Here is a 21,743-nt window from a genome sequence, read left to right on the forward strand (position 1 = left end):
GATCATGACTTTTGATTTTCCATAATTTATTTCAAGTTGTTCGTTTGTACAGAATGTCGCCAGCTTTGACAATAGTCGATTTCACATCAAATTGCAGTTTCAGATTCAACGGTTAAGGCACCCACAACAGAAATAGAACATAACCTCCAGTTTGAAACACAAAAGGCTGTCTTCAGCATCATATGACACTGACCAATAAAAAGGCTTTGAAATTAATAAAAATAAATTTGACACAGATTTGTAGGATGAATAATGAGAGAAATATAATTTTCTAGGTTAGATTCCCTGTAGAAACAGTAGTAACACAGCAAAGAAGCAAAGTAAGAAGAACACCAACAAACATACACAAATGTAATTCTCCATCTTTGGAGATGGCAGGTGTTGCCACCACTCACCATATGCTCAGAGGCACATGTTACCAAATTCTTCCAATCTCCACAGGATGTGGATTAGACTGTGAAAGACCAACTCTAATTGTGTTTGCATTTTTACAAGGGAGGGAGGACTCGAGTGGGCAGAGGAGAAGGAAGAGTGTAGGGGAGGAGGAAGGGAGAGGAGGGGGAAGTAAAGGGAAGGCAGGTCTGATCATTTGCTTTTTGAGTTCAGTGGGATTTAGTTCTGTGCAATCATGCTTAGGATAGGTAAAAATAACCATGGGGAGGTGGAGGGGAGAGGAAGGAGGGGATTGGAAGGGGAGGAGGGAGGAGTGAATGAAGGGGTGGGAAAGGGCAAAAGGAAGGTGATGGGAGGGAGGAGGAGGGGAGGGCAGGTTTGATAATTTGCATGCTTATTGAGTTCAATGGGATATACTCCCGTGCAATCGTGCTTAAGATAGGTAGAACTGATCATGGGGAGGAGGAAGGGGAGGGGAGGAGAAGTAGGAGGAGGGGGGAAGGAGGGGATTGGAAGAGGAGAGGTAAGGGGCAAGGGGGAGGAGATAGGAGGGAGGAGGAGTGGAGAGCAGGTTTGATCATTTGCATGCTTTTTGAGTTCAGTGGGATTTACTCCTGTGCAATCATGCTTAGGATAGGTGAAGCTGACCTGGGGGAGGGGCAGGGAAGGGAGGAGGGGGACAGGAAGGGGAGGGAGGGGGAGGGAGGAAGGGAGATGGGAGGGGGAAGGGAAGAGATTGGGTGGGTGGGCACTGGGCAGAGGGGAAGCCCCTTTCCTTTCCAAAGGAAAACATTGTGAACAGTATCATTGTTTTTCAGTGTTTCCCCCACCTTTCTATTCTATAGCAGGCACATGTAATCTCCCACCCAAATTTAAACTAAAGCTGTCACTGATCACATTCATACCAGACCTTTATTCCACTTTAGACATCCATGGCTTCTCCCAAAGAATCCTGGGAAGTGTAGTTAGTGAAGGGTGTTGAGAGTTGCTAGGAGATGCTCTATTCAGCTCACAGAACTACAATCAGAGTGGCTGACTATTAAACCACTTTGGCCACTGGAGCTCTGTCAGCGGAATAGGAGTCTTTTCTCAGCCCCCTTCAAAAACTACACTTCCCAGGATTCTTTGGGGGAAGCCATGACTTTCTCAAATGAAAAAATGCCTGGTGTGGGTGTGGTCTCTTGATTAGCCAAGCCAAGCAGCTGCCTGTCTGGCATTTAGAATGCTGACAGTTGGTTCTTACTGAGCATTCCTGACATTATGGTAGTCTTCAATGCAAAATTTCTTAAATTAATTAAAACTCAGCCAGGCATTTTTTTAACTTTTAAACTGCAGAAGATGAAGGTCAAAGTATGGGGTAAGGTCAGTAATTGGATTATAGGCACTCTATGAACATGGCTGATTTTTAATTAATTTCAACACATTATGAGAACTCTGACAGAAACAAGTCCAAAAGGGCTCTGTTTTTTTCTCTCTTTTTACACTTTGAACTCTCAATTCTCTCTGACTGTTTTGTGTATCACCATGAAAATTTGAAGGGTTGTTAAGCAAGCGTATCTGCGTTCAGGACTATAAGTTTTGTAAGGTTTTGTTTTCAAATGAGCTTATGGGAAGCATTGGAATGGCATGGGGGTGTTTTCAATTTAACATTGTGGAATGCGAAAAATCCACACTGGCTTTAGTATGCAGCTACTCTTGTGACTGTATAATTTTGCTTCATATCACATCAAATGCAATAGTTTTCAATGGACTCAGTTCATGCCTTAAGTTGAGGGCCATCAAGAGAACAGTAATCAAATGTACATAAATCACACATGAAAGTGTGGAACAGGTCTTTGTCACACAAAATACATATTTTAACCATTATGTCTGTTGTTATATAAAGGGGAAGAACTGTAGCTTAGTGTTAGAGCATCTGTTTTGCATGTAGATGGTCCCAGATTCAATCCCTGGCATCGCTTGGTAAGGCTGTGGGAATGTCTCCTGTCTGAAACCCTCGAGAGCTGCTACGAGGCATTGAAGGCAATACTAGATGGGCCAATAGTTTGACTATATCTATGTTACATCTTTATGGAGAGAGCCATAAAGTGTAGTGTAGTGGTTGGACTACCACCTGGGGGACCAGTGTTCAAATCCCCATACAGCCATGAAGCTCACTGGGTGACCTTGGGCCATTCATTGCCTCTCAGCCTCAGAGGAAGGCAATGGTAAACCACATCTGAATACCACTTACCATGAAAACCCTATTGATAGGGTTGCCATAAGTTGGGATTGACTTCAAGGCAGTCCATTTCCATTTTCCACATCTTTATGGATATGATTGCATTATGTTGGTAACTCTGTGATCATTTTTGCTGTAAAACATGTAAGGTATTGATTTTCATTTCTTGATATGCACTAGGAGGGTCTCAGATTTTCTCCATAATGTGTTTGAACTCAGTCTTAGTTTTCTGCCAGAACTGATAATCGCATAGTCATGACATCTCTATTTGATCTTCAGATCAGATTTTTCTTCCTCTCTGGAGCAAACGAAGTATATTCATCTTATGGAAATGATCCATTGTGTTGACACTTCAAAAAGGCTCTCAGAACTTCAAAGGGATTCTCCTTTGCTAAGAGGTTTCATATACACATCATGTTCTGTCTAGCTAAGCAGATAAACTTTCATGCTCAATTAGATGCCATAGGTAACAAGATAGACCCTATTCTTTCAGAAAGCATCTCTTGTTGCACCTCTCCTGAAACCATGCCCCTTCACAATGCTGGTAGTTCATCATAAGCATCATTGTATGCTCCTCCATGTGAAGGCAGGCAGGCAGGCAGGCAGGCTAGATAGATAGATAGATAGATAGATAGATAGAGGATAGAGGATAGAGGATAGATGGATAGATGGATAGATGGATAGATGGATAGATAGATAAGATACAGTAGGGCCCTGCTTTACAGCAATTCGCTTTACATTGACTCACTAATACAGCGGTTTCAATTAGATGCAATTAGACTAAAGCCCCACTCATACAGCGCTTGTTCCGCTTTCACTGTGGTTTTCGGGCATCGCATGCCATTCTATTAAATGGGTTCCACTTTACAGCAGTTTTTGCTTTACAGCGGGGGTCCGGAACGTAACCCACCGTATGAGTGGGGCCCTACAGTAGGTAGGTAGGTAGGTAGGTAGGTAGATAGGTAGATAGGTAGATAGACAGAAAGAAAGAAAGAAAGAAAGAAAGAAAGAAAGAAAGAAAGAAAGAAAGAAAGAAAGAAAGAAAGAAAGAAAGAAAGAAAGAAAGAACATGGAAAATTAGTATGACAGGGAAATTGGCTAGGCTGGGTCAACCATGTCTGATTTTAGATTTCAAAAGGGTACATTCTCTCCCTCAGGACCTGAGCAGTCCTGACCTGACCTGCTCAGTGCTCTAAGCAGGAATTTCAAAATAACAGCAAGCAGAATGCACCACTATGTTGGCCAGGCAAAAGGAGAATGTCAGGCTACTAATATTTATTCCAGGCCTAGCCAAGGTAGAGGCTTCATACTGTCAACCTATTGTAAAGACTGATGCCACATATCACTATCATTTTCTATTCCTGAAGGACACTCTGAAACCTGAGCAAATCTGTGGTCTTCTAGGCTAGATCTCAGCTCTGATTATAAAAGAAAGGCATATATGATGGTGCTGAAGTGCTGAAAGCAGATAAATAACCCCTCCTCCCCACAGCCCCTCCTCTGCCACAGAGGTAGAGAAAGTTGTTTGCATCCTACTGCCAAAATCATTCATTCATCAGGACCTCTGGAGCATTACACTAACATTCCCTGTAGCAGAATTGTGTTGATCATGAGTGTGTGTGTACGTATGGGGAAAGAAGACACAGGAAAAACACATTGCAGACTGTAAATTATCATAGAAACATTCATTAGGAGGCATACTGAGGCATATTGAGAATGTTGAGATAGGTGATAAACAGCAACTAGGAAAGAGAAGCAGCCATAACAATGATCTGTCATGCAAGCACTTATTTCTTCAATTTGAGCAGACATAAATATCTGGAATCCATCCTATAACTCATAGCATAAGGAAGGAATAAAAAAGGGAAGTGATAAGAAAAGACATAATAGAGTTCAGAAGCAGAACAGTGTGAGGGAAAAGTGCACTAATCTAACTCCTGTTTGTTTTGAAATCAAACAAAAACATCTATCTGATAAGAAGTAATGACAGCAATATGGATCCTCACAGTTAATGTGAAATCAGCTATCAAAGTGTCAAATCAATAAGCACTATCACTAATTTGCACTTGAAAACTTCAGAGCAGTTATCAAGAGCCAGTTTTTTTGAAAAACCATACATAACTTAGAGCGCAATAAACTTTTTATTAATTATTCCTGTCTGGGAGTACAAAAGTGTGAGGTGTGAATGTATAGCAGATCATACATAGCTAATAAACTGTGTTTGGCTTGGTGGAGCACAGGTTGTGTAGGCCTCTTTTATAGTGTGCTATAGTCACACTCCCCCTGTTTCTTTCCCGACAAAGGTCATCATACAGGGCGACCAAGGCTGTTTCCGTGCCAAAGCTGTTCCATCCCTGTGAGCTTTTAATAGCCAAGAAGGGCAAGGATCCAACACAGAAGTGGTTGCATGAACCTGTCCAAGCACCTTGTCAACGTCCTCAAGCTGTACCAACTGAAACTCATCCAAGAAATTGGGACAAGGCTGTGCTCTGGATACCTCCCTTCATTCACCTGTTATAACACTGGAGTCTAAGTCCTGGCAGATTCTAGAGATTTTATCCTGGAAGTGCCTAGCAAATTCATTACAGCTGGGCACAGATGTTTCTACCATGTCCTTGGGGCTAGAATGTAATAGCCCCCAGACAATTCTGAAGAGCTCTGCTGGGCGGCAGATTGATGATTTGATATTGATAGCAAAATATTTTTTTTGCTGCCCTCACTGCCCCTAAATAGAGCTTACCATAGGCACTTACCAGTGCATAATTGCATCCACCAGGAGTTTGTCTCCATCTGCACTCCAGCCATCTCCTATATTGTTTTATTGCTCTCAGCTCTGGTGTATACCATAGAGCCTTATGAGCTCTACACAGGAGAGGGCACTCAGGAGCAATCATGTCAACTGCCCGGGTCATTTCTGTATTCCACAGTTCAACCAGGGTTTTGACAGGAGCGCCAGCCCTATCAAGCTAGAAAACTCCCCCGAGACCACCTCTGTCAGCTCAGCTAGGGAGTCTGTTGGGCAGCAGGGTGGGCAGTACACCAACAGAATCCCCAGTCCGTCCCGCTGACCTAGCATAAGGTGCAAACACTCCAGACCAGTAGTCACATGGACACCTAGAACCAAAGGTCTCCTTGCAGGAGAAGCAGGGAACAAATACCCACAGTAGAACTCCATGCTATCATTGACCCTGAAGAGTACTTGGATCTCATCACCCCTGCCGAAGCCTGGATATCATTGCACTAGCTTCCTGTGTTCCTGGCTTGCCTTCAGACCCCCCCTCATCTCCCCAAGGGCCACAAGAAGGTGGAGAGACAGGTAGGAGCTTCAGTTCTCCTGTTGAGCTACCTGGCTAGCTACACATGAGGCTACTTGGGAGGAGGTGGAAGCTAATAGAAGCATGTGCCAAGATCAGGGTCTGGCTGACAGTCAGTGACAAATGGAGCCTCCAGTCTCTCTATAAACTCCCAGTCTACTTCATTGCTGAAGCAACAGCCCCAGCAGTGTAGTAGTCCAGGGTCTCGGGGGATCCTAGACCCATTACTCGGCTCCTAGACATGTCAGTTGTTGTGACAAGGCATTAACAAGATTCTAATTCTCAACCCAGCAGCAAAAGGGGGGAGGGATGGCTGTGCCTATAATGTAGGGACCAGGAAACTTCTGAATTTGCTACTACACTACTGAACAGCTCCAAGTTCCAACCTTCCTGAATCAGGGATACCAGCTTGTGGCATGAGTTTGCATAGCCAACCTCTGATATATTTCTTTTCTCTGACAGAAAGTAAACTGGATAGAGTAGGACAGATGTTGAATATGAGATTAATTTGCATCAGCAGACCTACAATTATCTGTGTCTGGTATTATTTAAAAACAAATTTTGATTCAGTTCACATTTAAAGGTAAACTAACAAATCCACAATTTCCAAAACACTACTCAAACTGAAACACAGGCAAACAGTCATCCTTCAAATTTTGCACATTTCCAAATTTTGCAGTCCAGTTCTCTAGCCACATCATGTGTGCAAAAATGCATATATTGAAGTGATATGCATAAAATTCATATATTAATGAAAATAACATAAAATGAATTATATTAGGAGACATTGTAAAATGTGTATATTAGGCAAAATTGCATACAAACATATATATATTAGAAGAAATGCACGCTAAAAAGCTGATGAATTTTCATGAGGACATTTTTTTAAAAAAAAAATCATAAGCTAATGTGGAATAGTTTAGAACCGAATTTAAGACTGGAAAAATGAGAAACAGAAACCGAGACTGACAAATCTTAGTTTAAAATATCTTAAAGTTTCTTACATTACACTCCTGCTTATATTGTTTGAAAAAAGGCAGGAGCAAAACTGCTGTCCCCCCCCCAAAGAAAACAACAGCAATGATGCATACATTTCGTGCAGCGAAAGGACATTAGTACTGTCCACTAAGCGATGCTTTTAAAGTGCTGAGTTCTGTAGAATAAAAATAGTTGCTCTTGAATCCAATTCACAGTTCATCTACGGCATAAGTGGCATCTCACTTGAGATGCACAGAATGCTGTGCTGGGCAAAATATTAGCGAGTCTGCTATAAGGACATTTATGCATTGCCTTAGAAATCACTTTGCAAAGAAACATTCATTTTGTTACATTGACATGTATCTATAGCTCACAGCTCTCTTGGCAGCATCTTACTATCTCTTTGTGCTACTGGCAAACCTCAACAAGTGCTTTGCAAGGAAATCTCTGCAACATGAAAGGTGCAAACTGAATGGAGAGAGAGAGAGAGAGAGAGAGAGAGAGAGAAGCATGCATTTTCATGCAGTTGATTAACATTGTGTGATTGCTTTGAACTGTAGTGTATTCTCGAATTAATAACCACAACCTCTTATAACCTCTGTAGGGCAGGATCATTTGGTGGGTTTCTGTCACAAGGCACCTAGGAACCTAGGAAACTGCCTTATACTGAGCTAGATGGCCTGACTCCATATTGACTGGCAGAGGCTTTCCAGTGTACTTTGTACAGTGTACTACTTGAAAAGCTGGTAATTGAACCTGGGACTTTCTGTATGCAAAGCAGATGTTCTACCACTCAGCAATGACCCTTTTCCACGTATGACTTAGATATCTAAGAGAGACCCAGTGCATGCAGGAGTAAGGGGAGGAAAGGGATAATAAAATCTTTTGCATTGGTTCTCAAGATAACCATTGGCATATATAGGAGATTCTTGTCTTCTGAGGTTCCAGGTCCTAGAATGACACTCTTGAGAACTTTGTGACTTTATCAGGAGAAGATAAAGGGAGACCCAGTGCCTGCAGGAGGAAGGAGACCATCACCGTCCAGGGAAGGAGAGCCGTTTGCTGCTGCTGTCTGCCAGGCTGCTTGCTTGCTTGCTCGCTGCTGCTGCTGCTGGGGTACCACCACCACCACCACCCTCTCCCTGTTGGACCTGCTCGGCAGGGGTCACACCTTGCAGGACCAGGCCCCAGGTACTCAACCAGCTGTTGCTGATTTCTTCCATCTGTCCCTTCTCTGGAGGGGATACATAAGCTGGCTGGCTGAGGTGCCTCCTGCTTTACCTGCCTTTTTGTGGGTATTGAGTCATGGGCCTGGGAGAGAGGACTCAGTGCCAAGTGGGGAGACCTGAGGGGCCCCCAATTAGTGTAGTGATGGGTAGAGGGAGATATGGTTTGTGAGGAGGACTTGCCAGGTAAGGGGAATGTAGTCCAGAAACTTAATGACTGTGCCTTGTTCTGGTCCTCCCCACACCTGCAGGTTTGTTGGTTGCCCTATCAGCCAGCTCTCAGACCTCTGGATGCTGCTCCTAAATGCCAGATCGGTGCATAATATCTTCCTCATTCATGATGTAATTGTGGATAAGGCAGCCGATCTGGCTTGTATAACCCAGACCTGAGTGGGTGAGCAGGGAGGAATCAGTCTCTCCTAGCTATGTCCGCCAGGGTACCTGTTTCAGCATCAGGGTAGACCTGAGGGTCGGGGAGGGAGGGTTGCTGTGGTCTATAGGAGCTCCATCTCCCTCTGCAAGCACCCTGTCCATGTGACTACTGGTCTGGAGTGTTTGCACCTTGTGCTGGGTCAGCGGTCCGCCCCCAAAGATTGATCAATCCAGATGGTTTCCAAAGGGCTCTGAGGAATTTTCCATCTGACAGGGCTGGCACTCCTGTCAAAACCCTGGTTGAACTGTGGAATATGGAAATGACCCGGGCTGTTGACATGATTGCTCCTGTGTAGAGCTCGAACGGCTCCATGGTATACCCCAGAGCTGAGAGCAATGAAACAATATAGGAGACAGCTGGAGTGCAGATGGAGACAAACTCCTGGTGGATGCAATTACACTCTGGTAGGTGCCTATGGTAAGCTGTATTTAGGGGCAGCGAGGGCAGCAAAAAACCTATTTTGCTGCCACTATCAAATCATCAATCTGCCGCCCAGCGGAGCTCTTCAGAATTGTCCGGGGGCTATTACACTCTAGCCCCAGGGACATGGTAGAACCATCGGAGGACGTTGACAAGGTGCTTCGACAGGTTCATGCAACCACTTCTGTGCTGGATCCTTGCCCTTCTTGGCTAATAAAAGCTAGCAGGGATGGAACAGCCAGCTGATTAATGCCTCTCTTTGAGAGAGAGTGGTCCCTGGCTGCCTGAAAGAGGTGGTAGTGAGACTGCTCCTGAAGAGACCCTCCCTGGACCCAGAAAATCTTAATAACTACAGGCCTGTAGCAAATGTTCCATTCCTGCACAAGGTCCTTGAACAAGTGGTGGCAGGCCAGCTCCAGACACTCTTGGATGAGACCAGTTATCTGGATCCATTTCAGTTGGGTTTCAGGCCTGGCTTTGGCACAGAAACAGCCTTGGTCGCCCTGTATGATGACCTCTGTCAGGAGAGAGACAGGGGGAATGTGACTCTGTTGATTCTCCTTGATATCTCAGTGGCTTTCGATACCATCGACAATAGTGTCCTTCTGGGAAGACTGGCTGAGTTGGGAGTGGGAGGGATTGCATGGCAGTGGTTGCACTCCTACTTGGCAGGTTGGCTCTAGAAGGTGGTGCTTGGGGAACATTGCTCAGCACCCTGGACTCTCCAATATAGGGTTCGTCAGAGGTCAATTCTGTCCCCCATGCTGTTTAACATCTACATGAAACCATTGGGTGTGGTCATCTGGAGCTTTGGGGTGCATTGCCATCAGTATGCTGATGAGATGTAGCTCTATTTCTCCTTTTCATTTTCTTCAGGTGAGGCTGTCAATGTGCTGAACCAGTGCCTGGCTGCGACAGTGGACTGGATGAGGGGTAATAAACTGAGGCTCAATCCAGACAAAACTGAGATGCTGTTAGTGGGTGGTTCTTCTGAGCAGATGGTGGATGTCCAACCTGTCTTGGATGGGGTTGCATTTCCATTGAAGGAGCATTGGAAGCTTGGAGGTTCTCCTAGAACCATCTCTGTCACTTGAGGCTCAGATAGCCTCTGTGGCACGAAGTGTCTTCTACCAACTTCAGTTGGTGGCCCAGCTACACCCCTATCTGGACAGGGATAACCTAGCTTCAGTTGTCCATGCTCTGGTAACCTCCAAGCTAGATTACTGCAATGTGCTCTATGTGGGGCTGCCTTTGAAGATGGTTTGACAGCTGCAGCTTGTGCAAAATGCAGCGACCAGATTGGTAACAGGGACCAGATGGTTCGAACACATAAAACTGATTCTGGCCCGCTTGCATTGGCTGCCTGTATGTTTCCGAGCTAAATTCAAGGTGCTGGTTTTAACCTAAAATGCCTTACATGGCTTTGGACTACAATACTGATGGAACGCCTCTCCCGACATGAACCCACTTGTACACTATGCTCAACATCCAAGGCCCTCCTCCGGGTGTCTCCTCCTAGAGAAGCTGGGAGTCTGGCAACAAGGGACAGGGCCTTCTCAGTGGTGGCCCCCAAATTATGGAATGATCTCTCGGAGAAGGTGAGCCTGGCGCCAACACTGTTATCTTTTTGGCACCAAGGTCAAGACTTTCCTCTTCTCCCAGACATTTTAGCATGTGTTTTTAAATTGCTTTTTTAAAATGTGTTTTTAAATTTGTAAATTTATTTTTAATGTTTTTAATTGTTGTAAACTGCCCAGAGAGCTTCGGCTATCGGGTGGTATGCAAATGCAATCAATCAATCAATCAATCAATCAATCAATCAATCAATCAATCAATCAATCAATCAATAGGATCATAATGAGTGGTGGGCTTCTGTTGAAACTGGCAGACAAACACTCTCATATACAGATGTTAAATTGATTGAACAGTCTTTCTCCCTACCTACAGAACCTTAGGAATGGGTGCTCCCTCTGTGTGGGTTGGTAGGGGTCTCAAACAGAGGATTCTCAGAAGCTACAGCAAACTGTAATTCCCAGGATTCTTTGTTAAAAGTCATTGCAGTTGCATTGGTGTAAAATTAAAATAAATGTATCGTGTTCACATGCCTTTAATGGGAACTCTGTAAACAGCAGCTAGAGGAAGGAACTCCAGGACTGGCATCTGCACCCAGCAGCTACTAAGGCATTGTGGGAAATTTAACATTGTGAGTGCCTTCCCAGACCCAGTCAGCTACATATATGTATGTAGCTGAGAAGGGGCTTCGTGGGGGCACTGCATGGCTGGCTTTCCTGGCATGTGTGTGTGTGGGGACAAACCTGGAGCTGACCCTTGGAGCTCCTAAGTTCTGCCCTTCAAGTTTATGCATAGTGCAGCCAAACAGGTCTTCTTGTCTAGGACAAGAGTTGAGGTGACATTGGTTCAGGGAAATTTACTTGTTTCATTTAAATTGGTTATAATGCACACAATCCTAGAGCAAGGAACAACAGTAACATAAAAGAAAAAGCATTTCATTTAAATACAAATTAAAGTAAAAGTCAACAATATACCAAAACATATACTATAATTTTCAGGCGAGGGACTTCACTTTATTCAAATGCTTGGGTGAATAGCCATATTTTTACCTGGCCTCAAAGTTCCATCAGTGTTGTGCAACATGCACCTCAGAGGAGATGGCATCCTAGGGTTGGGGTTCCACTAAAACAATATTTTGTTTCATTAAATAAGCTTAAAGCAATTCATAGTGTAATTAAAAGTTCTAAAAAAGTTTTAAAAATTAAACAATAACAGCCATGGAAATAAGTAAATGCAGCAAAGTAGAGCAATACAAAGATCCAGCCTAGCAAGGTTTAACATCACCCTTCAAATACTCATTGATCAGATGGGCACAAAATGTAACAAGAATGAGGTCTTTGGCAGCTTATTTCAAATTCTTAAAAGGTCCTCCTCCTTGCTATTAATATCTTTATGTCCCTTATCTGAATAAGGGTCTTACCCAATTATAAGGATGGGGAGCATCACTCAGTGGTAAAATAAATGTGCTGCATAAAGTATGCCCCAGGGTTCGGTTCCTGGCATCCCCACTTAAAAGAAGCAGGTAGCAGACCATATGAAAGACCACTGCCTTGAGACATTGGTGAGCTGCTGTCAGTCAGAGAAGACAATACTAACCTACGTGGACAAACAGTCTGACCCTGGTAGGGATGGAAAGATCTGTCAATTTCAGTTTTCTGAGTTTCTCACTTTTCTAATGTTAAATTCAGTTCTCTACATTTCTGCAGAGATCTGCGATTTTTTTAAAAAAATTATTCATGAAAATTCTCCACCATTTTAGTGCAAATTTCTCCAAATAAGCATATTTTTGTAGGCAGGTTTGACAAAGGTACACATTTTGGCAAGCCATTTCTCATCATATCATGACTTTTTGCATGTTATGTTCACTTATATATTCATATTTATACACATTTTCCCCCAATATGTGCATTTTTTAAAATATTGTTTAGTTGGTGTTTTGCCAGAGGCAAGAAGTTTGGAGATTTCAAAGACAATTATCACACTGGTGGAGAAGATTTACTGTTTTATTAGAGAGCAGAAAGCATTTAATTGCAGGCAAGGTTCTTAAACAAAGATACAAGAAGCTCTTGAGCACAGTTATCTTACATCTCCTTTCTGTTGTTGGAGGCCCCAAGTCAGCAACAACAGAGAGATCCCAGCTGATGACCAACAGGTACACAGTACCTCTTCCTGTCTAGGTCTGTGTTGAAGCTCTCTGAACATGAGTTAGGGAGCCTTATTTATACCCAAAAGAGCCCCTGGACCTGGATGCAGGTCTGCACCTGTGACTTTAACTAGCTATACCTATGGGGATGTTGTTTTAATTTGGGTCTCACAATTCTGTCTTTGTTTATCGATCCTGCTGGTCAATGTCTTGGGTTTTGTAGCAGCATGATTCACTGCACCTGCCTTAAAGGCAGAGCTTGGAAAAGTTACTTTTTTGGACTACAGCTCCCATCAGCACACTCCAGTGGCCATGCTGGCTGGAGCTGATGGGAGTTGTAGTTTTAAAAAGTAACCTTTCCAAGCTCTGCTTAAAGGCCATGTTCCCAGCCCTTAGCAGTGTGGGATGTCATATTCACTAATGAGCTATTTATATCCATTGTCTATTTTAGCCAGTTAAGGGCCTCTCCTAACCTCATCCATGTTACATAAACAAAGCTTTCCAGACTTCTGTACTATTGTGTTCTACATAGGCAGGATGAGAAATCACACAAGAGGCCCACTAGGTTGGAATGCAGGGTCTTGAGATAGGAGCATGGAACAGGGGAATTGAGCATGCCATACTAAGCCTCCTTGTTACATCGAGATGTCTTGCAAGATATTTTCCCATACAGTTGGTGAACTGCATCCCCAAATTCTAATAAATGCGAATGTTGAAGGATGGCTGTGTTTCAGTTTTCATATTGTTTCAGAAAGTGCAGATTTGATCAATTCTGCTTCAAATGCAAACTGAATTGAAATGCTCACCCATCCCTAGACCCTGGTATTATGGCAGGTTCTAATGTTCCTGTAATCTTAGTTGGTAGGAAGGTATTCTACAAACTCTCATGTGCAGCACATAATCGTCACGCACTCCCTCCAGAAAGAGATGGGATGTCATGGGCCTGGATGAGCCCCCTGGAATAGAGTAAGTTTGGAAAAGAGGCCCAGGATCTAGATGTTTGTGGAACAGTTTTAAGAGTTAAAAAAAGTATTGTGCTTTCCAGGTATTGGTTTTAAAAATACTTGGACAGCAGCTTTGACAAATGGTGTGATGGAAACCTCTCCTTCAATTTGTCAAACATTTTCTCTCTCTGTGAAAGGGGCTTTCTTTTTTTCTTCCTGATTCTCAGGGAACTTAAGAATATCTTTAGAATTTTGGTGGCTACAGTGTTTTGAGCTTACATTATTGTTACAAGGTGACCAAGGGTAGTGTATATAATTTCTTTCCAGTAAACATTTCGCCAGCACTCTGCAACCTCCCTGCCTGTCCACACTTTCTGATATGAAAAGGTATAATGAGAGGAGGAACCTGTACTTGACACAAGTACAGGCACCCAGGGAGGGTACAGAATGCAGTTGATTCGTAGAGTGAGAAAAATAACATTCACAAACATTCCTCGGCTGCCTCAGTAGTAGAGTAGGCATTACAAAAGCCCTGCATTCCACCTGTGAGAATTTCACCAAAATTCTCTCCCCTTGGATAATTTTTGAATGCAATGTATTTCCTCATTAATTGATGAATGTCGAAGAAATTTGTGGTTACATCAGCAGCAGCATTAAAATGTGACAAGCACTGTTTCTTCCCTTTTCCTTCTCTCCACCAACACACACACACGTGTGCACATGCACACACACACAATCACATACACATACCTTCCCAAGCAAATGAGAAGGGAGGAAGGAATCACTCTGATCAGCATCTCTGTAAGGTACACACTGTGCTGCATTAATGCAGACTGACAAAACTTAATAATTTGAAAAGGCTATGCTGTTCTTGCTGCTCAGGATCTGGGGCATTACTATAAAAAGTAGTAACAATGAAGTTTCAATTTGTCTTGATTCCTCTCTCCAATGGTAGTGTATAAGAACTTGTAAACTGTGCAGAAAATAAGCTGCAGTGGAGCCATGTGCCTGTGCTATAAATGTAAACTGTTTTGTCTATCACAGCTTTTGCCAAGGAATCTAGCTTTCTGGAGGAAGGAATAGTGCTGAACCAAAACTGTTCACAGTTCCCCCCCCATGCATATTTTTGACAGTGCCAAGAAATATCTGTCCCTCGATGCTTCTTGGGACATTTTTACATAACCCTGACTTGCTTTTGCTCTCAACTGACTTTTCTTGTTCTCAGTGCCATCACCAAATAGCTAGACCTAATTGTCCTTGTAACAATGTGATATCAGCCCAAATCACTCTATGATCCCTGATTGGCTGCAGTCACCCATGTACTAACCCAGAAATGCCACACTTTCTTGGAAGTGACCTCACTTGCCCTCAGTGTCTATCTCATCAGGTGGCCAAGTGTGTCTGCTTGGTTATAGGGCATCAAAATGTACCTGAAGGACCACCACGTTCCTTATATACCAGCAAGATCATTGTGATCATCCAGGGAAGGTTCCTGACTGTCCCACAATTATCACATATTTAGTTTTTAAGCAAATTACGCCATTTAGCAAAGACACCAGTACTTTGAAACACTCTTCAAACTGGAATCAGTCAGGCAACAAAATGGAAAACAAAAGAGGATTTTTTGGGGGGGGGATATTTCTATTCTCTTTCTGTTAACTCATAAATGGAAACTGTAGAATAACTGATGCAATTCTAGGTAGTGAATCTGAAACATTTCAGAGACTGGCTTGAACTGACTGAAAAGAACATGGTTGTTGCATAAAAAACAGCAAACCGGGACTGCTGAAACTGATAAGCATATAAAACAATACATGATCAATTGGAAGCCCCTCAATCAGAAGTCCTCATGTATGTTGAACCTCATCAAGCAGACCTTGGGGTGCTCTCTGAAATACACTGACTTAAAGTGATATCACCAATAAAACAAAAGGATGAAGGGTACCCTGCAGAATTGCTGTGGGAGCCACTGTTCTGTGAGTCCATCCCACAGTGCTGCTGTAATGTTAAAAGCCTACAACCCCATGAGTGGGACTGATTGTGTGTGTCCTGTGGGATAAGCACTCTTGATCACAGTGGGCTTCAGGTTCAGTGGTCTTAAGAACAATCTACACAATCAACGGGCCTTACCATTTTATAGCACCACTGTGGTGTTAACAAATGGAAAAGCAACTTCCATAAGACTTCCCACAATGTTCAAAAAGGTACCAAAATTATTGAATTAAAGTTAGGGGTAGGCCAAAATGACAGACTCTAATTTGCCACTCCATTTGCAGGTGGTGAATTGAATGATTGTTGTGGTTGTAGGCTGATGCTGTTTCTGTCTCTCCTTACTGAGATTATTCTGCCTCTATCTCTGCCTGAGATCTATGAAGTTCAGTTAAAGGCAGACAGAGTCTTTAAGAAGCAGAAAAGCTTAGCCAATGACACTCAGAATAATCTTTTGCCTGTTTGGCCACTCTCTTACATAAGGGCATCTCAGCCAGTCATGGCCAGAGGCTTCAGCCCCTACCACCACAAAACCACTCTGCACATTGCAATATAGATTGATGGGTATTCTGTACTGTCACATAACATATGGTTTTATCACACAATTACTGCCAAGTCATTAAACATGACTCAGCAGCTGCTGCAGAAGAGTCCTCTGAATTTATCATCACACGAATTAAATGTGTTTAATTCTTGTCTTGTCCAGAGGGCTCTATCACAGCTGGATGATACTGTGAAGGAAAAGACAGTTTGTTCTGGTCAACAAATCACTCCAAACAGCATCATTTATCTAAATTACTCCAGCTATGTTTAAATGTGCTTCTTTGAGTTCACCTCTTCAGGGACTCTGCACAAGGACAACTATGTGTACAACCTAATGGTGATGCATAAAGATACAATACAATGGGGCCAAATCACCTTAATATGAAAAATATAATCAAAAGGTTAGATGCAGAAAAAGAACAGAGCTAAATAAATGAAATTGTTTTGGGGATCCTCTTGTGCAAGTTAAATGAGTTTAAAATGCTAGGGAAATAATAGTTCTTATGGCTTAAAACTAGGGTTGCCTGGTTCAATCCGTGAGACTGATCCTGTATCTTCAGGAGAAGAGAAAGTCAGCCAAGTGCAGGTGTTCTTGCAACCCTGTAATGGGAAAAACCACAAGGTGGAATTCTGCCTCCCCCACTGCGCAACTTTTAAAGATACAAAAGACCTCTTGGTTGCCAGGCCCAGCCTCCAAGAGCTCTTTTGTATCTTTAAAAGTTGTGCAGGGGGGAGGGAGAATTCCACCTTGTGGTTTTTCCCATTACAGGGTTGCAAGAACACCTGCACTTGGCTGACTTTCTCTTCTCCTGAAGATACAGGATCAGTCTCACGGATTGAACCTGGCAACCCTACTTAAAACAGTTTCCATATTTAGCATTAGAAAACCAGTGCAGCATAAGGAAAGAGTTAACTTGCTACCAAAGCCATGCTTAAAACAAAACAATGAGGAGGATCCTTTTCAAGTAAAAAAAATAAGCATTTTGAGTTTCAGTAAGACTAGTTCTATTTTTCAGAGGGGAGGGGTTTACAAGCCTAAATTAGTCATGACACTCATTAGCTTTGGACAATTCACAATTTCTCAACCTAGCCTACATCATAGTGTTGTTGTGAGGACAGCTGGAATTAGTCCACAACATACCATCCTGTGCTCCTCGCAGGGAGGACAGGATAACAAATGTGCTGACTAAAACTAATGTACCCAAAGTAATGCAAGTGGAAACAGAACATGACATTGTAACATTATTTAACAAAAACTGAAGGCTAGTCTTCTTCCATCTTTTAAAATAAATTGTGTTGATGCCTTTGCTCACTTGAAGTCATTGCCCATTGTCTGGGTTAAATAGGGTTCCCTTTTTGTATCTCCCTGCATGTAGCTATGGGGAGTTCACAGTATATATTCATAGGACCAGACATGCTGTGCATCTCGTAGTGTCGTGGCAATTATCAACTGAAAGCCAGCTTGTTTGAAGTTTCTCTTACACAGAGGGTTCCCTGGTCATACACGGCAATGGTTAGAGGTCACATAATCAAGGCAAGAACACAGAGTAATTGGCAGTGAAGGGAAGAGCATTCCGGAGTCCTTCAGTTGATAATGCAATTAGAGACTTGGCACAGAGTGACAAGGTCACACACCAGGCCCCTCAAACTCTTGTGATTGCTAGAAGACAGCTTGATTTGCTGAAAATGTTAAACTATGCTTTCATGAAAGCAGGGATGAAGCCATTCACTACTAAGGATAACAGAGAAATTCAGTTCAGTTCACATTAAAAGCCAAATCTATCAAATTCACACTTTCGGAAACATGAAAACGGAAAATTAGCCATCCTTGGAAATTTGCACTTATCTGAATTTTCTGATTCAGTAATGCAACCAATGTTCACAAAAATGTATATATTAGGGGAAATGTATTTGTGGTAATATTTTATGAGAATTATTTTTAAAAAAATGGCAAAATGCTGCAGATATGTGGAAAACCAAATTTAAGAGTGGAAAAATTAGAAACTGAGAGAACCAAAATTGACAGATCTTTCCATCCCTACTGTCCATATGTGGCCAATCCCCAGTGGTTCCATACCTGTTGAGGACTGCAAAAACACTGTCACGCACCTGATAATTGGCTTTGCAGGTCATGAACTGTGCAGGCTTGCCATAAATTTATGCGTTATACCTTTTCCTTGTTTCATTTTAAACCCCTTTCCCAGATGATCTTAACAACAAATATCAAGATACAAAAAGAAATATGAGGCAGCAAACATAGGGAATGGCCCATTCTCCTCACTGCACAGTAATCTAGCATGATGCACACATCCACACACACACATTCATAGAGTCTGTAACGGTGCATATAGCCACAGAGGAAAGTGAATTTTACAGCAGAATCTTACTCCCAGTGAAGGGTGTATAGGACTGCAGCCGAAGGCTTCAAACCTATGCACCTTTACGTTAGTGTAAACCCACTGTGCTCAGTAGGACTTCTTTTTTCTTTTTTTGTAAGCACAAATAGAATTGGATAGTATACCTTTTTTTTCTCCACCTCCTGCTATGCCTCATTATTTCAAGTGGCACTACAGAGAGGTCTGATAAGAAGAAAACATATGTTTCAATTAGTTTGCACAATGGGCCACTTTTGAAAGAATGTGGTGAGTGTTAAGTTCAAACACAAGGCACTTCAAAGTTATTTCACAAAGTATCAAATTAAAATAAACCTATAACTATGACTACAAAAGAACACAAGCATTTGGGCCAATAGGAACTGATGCAAATAACAGCTGAGGAGGGTTGATTGGGACAACCATGGGGGAAGAGTTCAAATTCTTCTCCCCAACCTTGAGGTCCAGAGCTTAAGTGAGCCTCCCTCTGGCTGCTATTTGCATAAGGTTCACACAACTTAAGGCAGGGGTGGGGAACCTTTTTTGGCCCGAGGGCCATTCTCTTCTGGGCAACCTTCCAAGGGCCACATCCCAGTGATGGGCAGGGCCAGCTGCAAGCAAAAGTGCTGAAGAGCGAATATAAATGGTACCTTTTGTAGAATACTAATTCCTACACACACAGACACATCCCTGTATATCTTCCATTCAGGCAAGCAAGAGGGATTGTTAGAGTTCCCACCAGGCCAAACCACTTGGGGTGTGAAGCAGGGCCAGAGAAAGGGGTGGATTGGAGAGAGTCCCAAGAGCCAAACAGAGAGGGCTAGAGGGCCACATTTGACACTCAGCCTGAGATTTCCTACCACTAGGACATGCATATAGCATCACATGTAGTTTGTTTCATAGTGATTGGCTCACCAGGAACCACCAGAGATATTCGACACCAGGGATATAGAGCAGGGATCAGCAACCTGTGGCCTTTCAGATGTTGCTGGATTCCAGTTCCGACCTAGCCAATGGTTAGGGGAGATGAAAGATGTAATCCAACAACATCTGACAACCATTGGTTCCCCATCAGTACAAATTGGTATTATGTTTATTTATTTATTAGATTTATATCCTGCCCTTCCTCCCAGTAGGAGCCCAGGGCAGCAAAGAAAAGCACTAAAAACATTCTAAAACATCTTAGAAACAGACTTTAAAATATATTAAAATAAAAGATCTTTTAAAATGTATTAAAACAAAACATCTTTAAAAACCAATCTTTTAAAAAGCTTTAAAAACATCTTTAAAAGCTATTCCAACACAGACACAGACTGGGATAAAGTCTCTACTTAAAAGGCTTGTTGAAAGAGGAAGGACTTCAGTAGGCGCCGAAAAGATCACAGAGATGGTGCCTGTCTAAGATTTAAAGGGAGGGAATTCCACAGGGTAGGTTCCACTACACTAAAGGTCCACTTCCTATGTCATGCAGAACAGACCTTCTGATAAGACAGCATCTGCAGGAGGCCTTCACCTGCAGAGCGTAGTGATCCGCTGGGTATATAAGGGGTAAGTCGATCTTTCAGGTATCCTGGTCCCAAGCACTTTCTACACCAAAAACCAGAACCTTGAACTTGATCTGGTAGCTAAAGGGCAGCCAGTGCTATTCTTTCAGCAGCAGGGTGACATGTCAACGATACCCTGTCCCAGTGAACAGTGACACCACCACATTTTGCACCAGCTGCAGCTTCTGGACCAACCTCAAGGGCAGCCTCACATAGAGCACATTACAGTAATCCAGCATGGAGGTTACCAGTGCATGGACAACAGTGGTCAGGCTATACTAGCTGAAAAATGGCCACAGCAGTATTACCAGCCAAAGCTGATAAAAAGCACTCCTAGCCACTGTGGTCATCTGGGCCTCTAGCAACAAAGATGAATTGAGGAGCACCCCCTAGACTACAAGCCTGCTCTTTCAGAGGGAGTATGACCCCATCCAAAGCAGGCAACTGACCAATTATCTGAACTTGGGAACCACCAACCCACAGTGCCTCTATCTTGCTAGGATTCAGACTCAATTTAATGGCCTTCATGCAGGCACTGGTCCAGGGCTTGCACGGCCTCTCCTGATTCAGATGTTACAGAGAAATAGAGCTGGGTATCATCAATGTACTGCTCACACCTCACCCCAAATCTCCTGATGACTGCTCCCAAGGGCTTCATATAGATGTTAAACAGCATGGGGGACAAGATGGTACCCTGCCACACCCCACAGCACAATTGCCAGGGGGCCAAAAGACTATCACCCAATGCTATTCTCTGAAAACGACCCTGGAGATAGGATCAGAACCACTTTAAAACAATGCCTCCAATACACATCTCATCAAGTCAGCCCAGAAGGATACCATGATCAGTGGTATGAAAAGCTGCCAAGACATCAAGTAACAATAATAGGTTCTCCCCCTGCCCTTCTCCCAATAAAGGTCATCCATCAGGGTAACCAAGGGTGATTCAGTCCCATAACCAGGCTGGAACCCAGATTGGAATGGGTCAAGATAACCTGTTTCATCCAAGAGTACTTGCAATTGCTGCACCACAATCCTCTCAATCACCTTCCCTAATAAGGGGGTATTCGCAACAGGGCGGTAGTTGACACAAATCAATGAGTCCAGGGTGGGCTTTCTCAGGAATGGATGGATCACCTCCTCTTTCAGGGTGGCTGGGACCACTCCCTCCCACAATGACGCATTGACCACACCCTGGATCCACTTGGTCATACCCCCTCGGCAGATGAAAAATGGCACCCTGAGCAGTGGGAGTGTTTACCGAGAGCTCTGCAACTCATTGTAATTTACTGCAGCCTATTCAAGTTTCAAGGTGAGGAGAACTTATCTCAGCAATGAAATTATAGCAATAATAGCAAGCTTATTTCGACTCACATCTATTTGGCTGCACTTCCGCTCTTTTGGCTTCATTTGCTCTCTCCTATCTGTCCTCAAGAAGCCTTGTGTATTCCTGCTGTCTGCTTTGGAAGATGGTTATCACCAGGAAGATGAGCAAAGCCCTAGGCATTCCTTTAGACAGGGAAAAAACGCCTCCTAAGACCGAGCAGTCAAAAATAACTCATTTATTTCAGCCTAACTTGAAGGAAAATGAAACTAATTATGCACTCCCACCTGCTGAGGACCACAGAATTAACGAAGCCATTTGTTTGAA

The sequence above is a fragment of the Rhineura floridana genome, chromosome 1 (assembly GCF_030035675.1).
Source record: "Rhineura floridana isolate rRhiFlo1 chromosome 1, rRhiFlo1.hap2, whole genome shotgun sequence".
NCBI classification, from domain to species: Eukaryota; Metazoa; Chordata; class Lepidosauria; order Squamata; family Rhineuridae; genus Rhineura; species Rhineura floridana.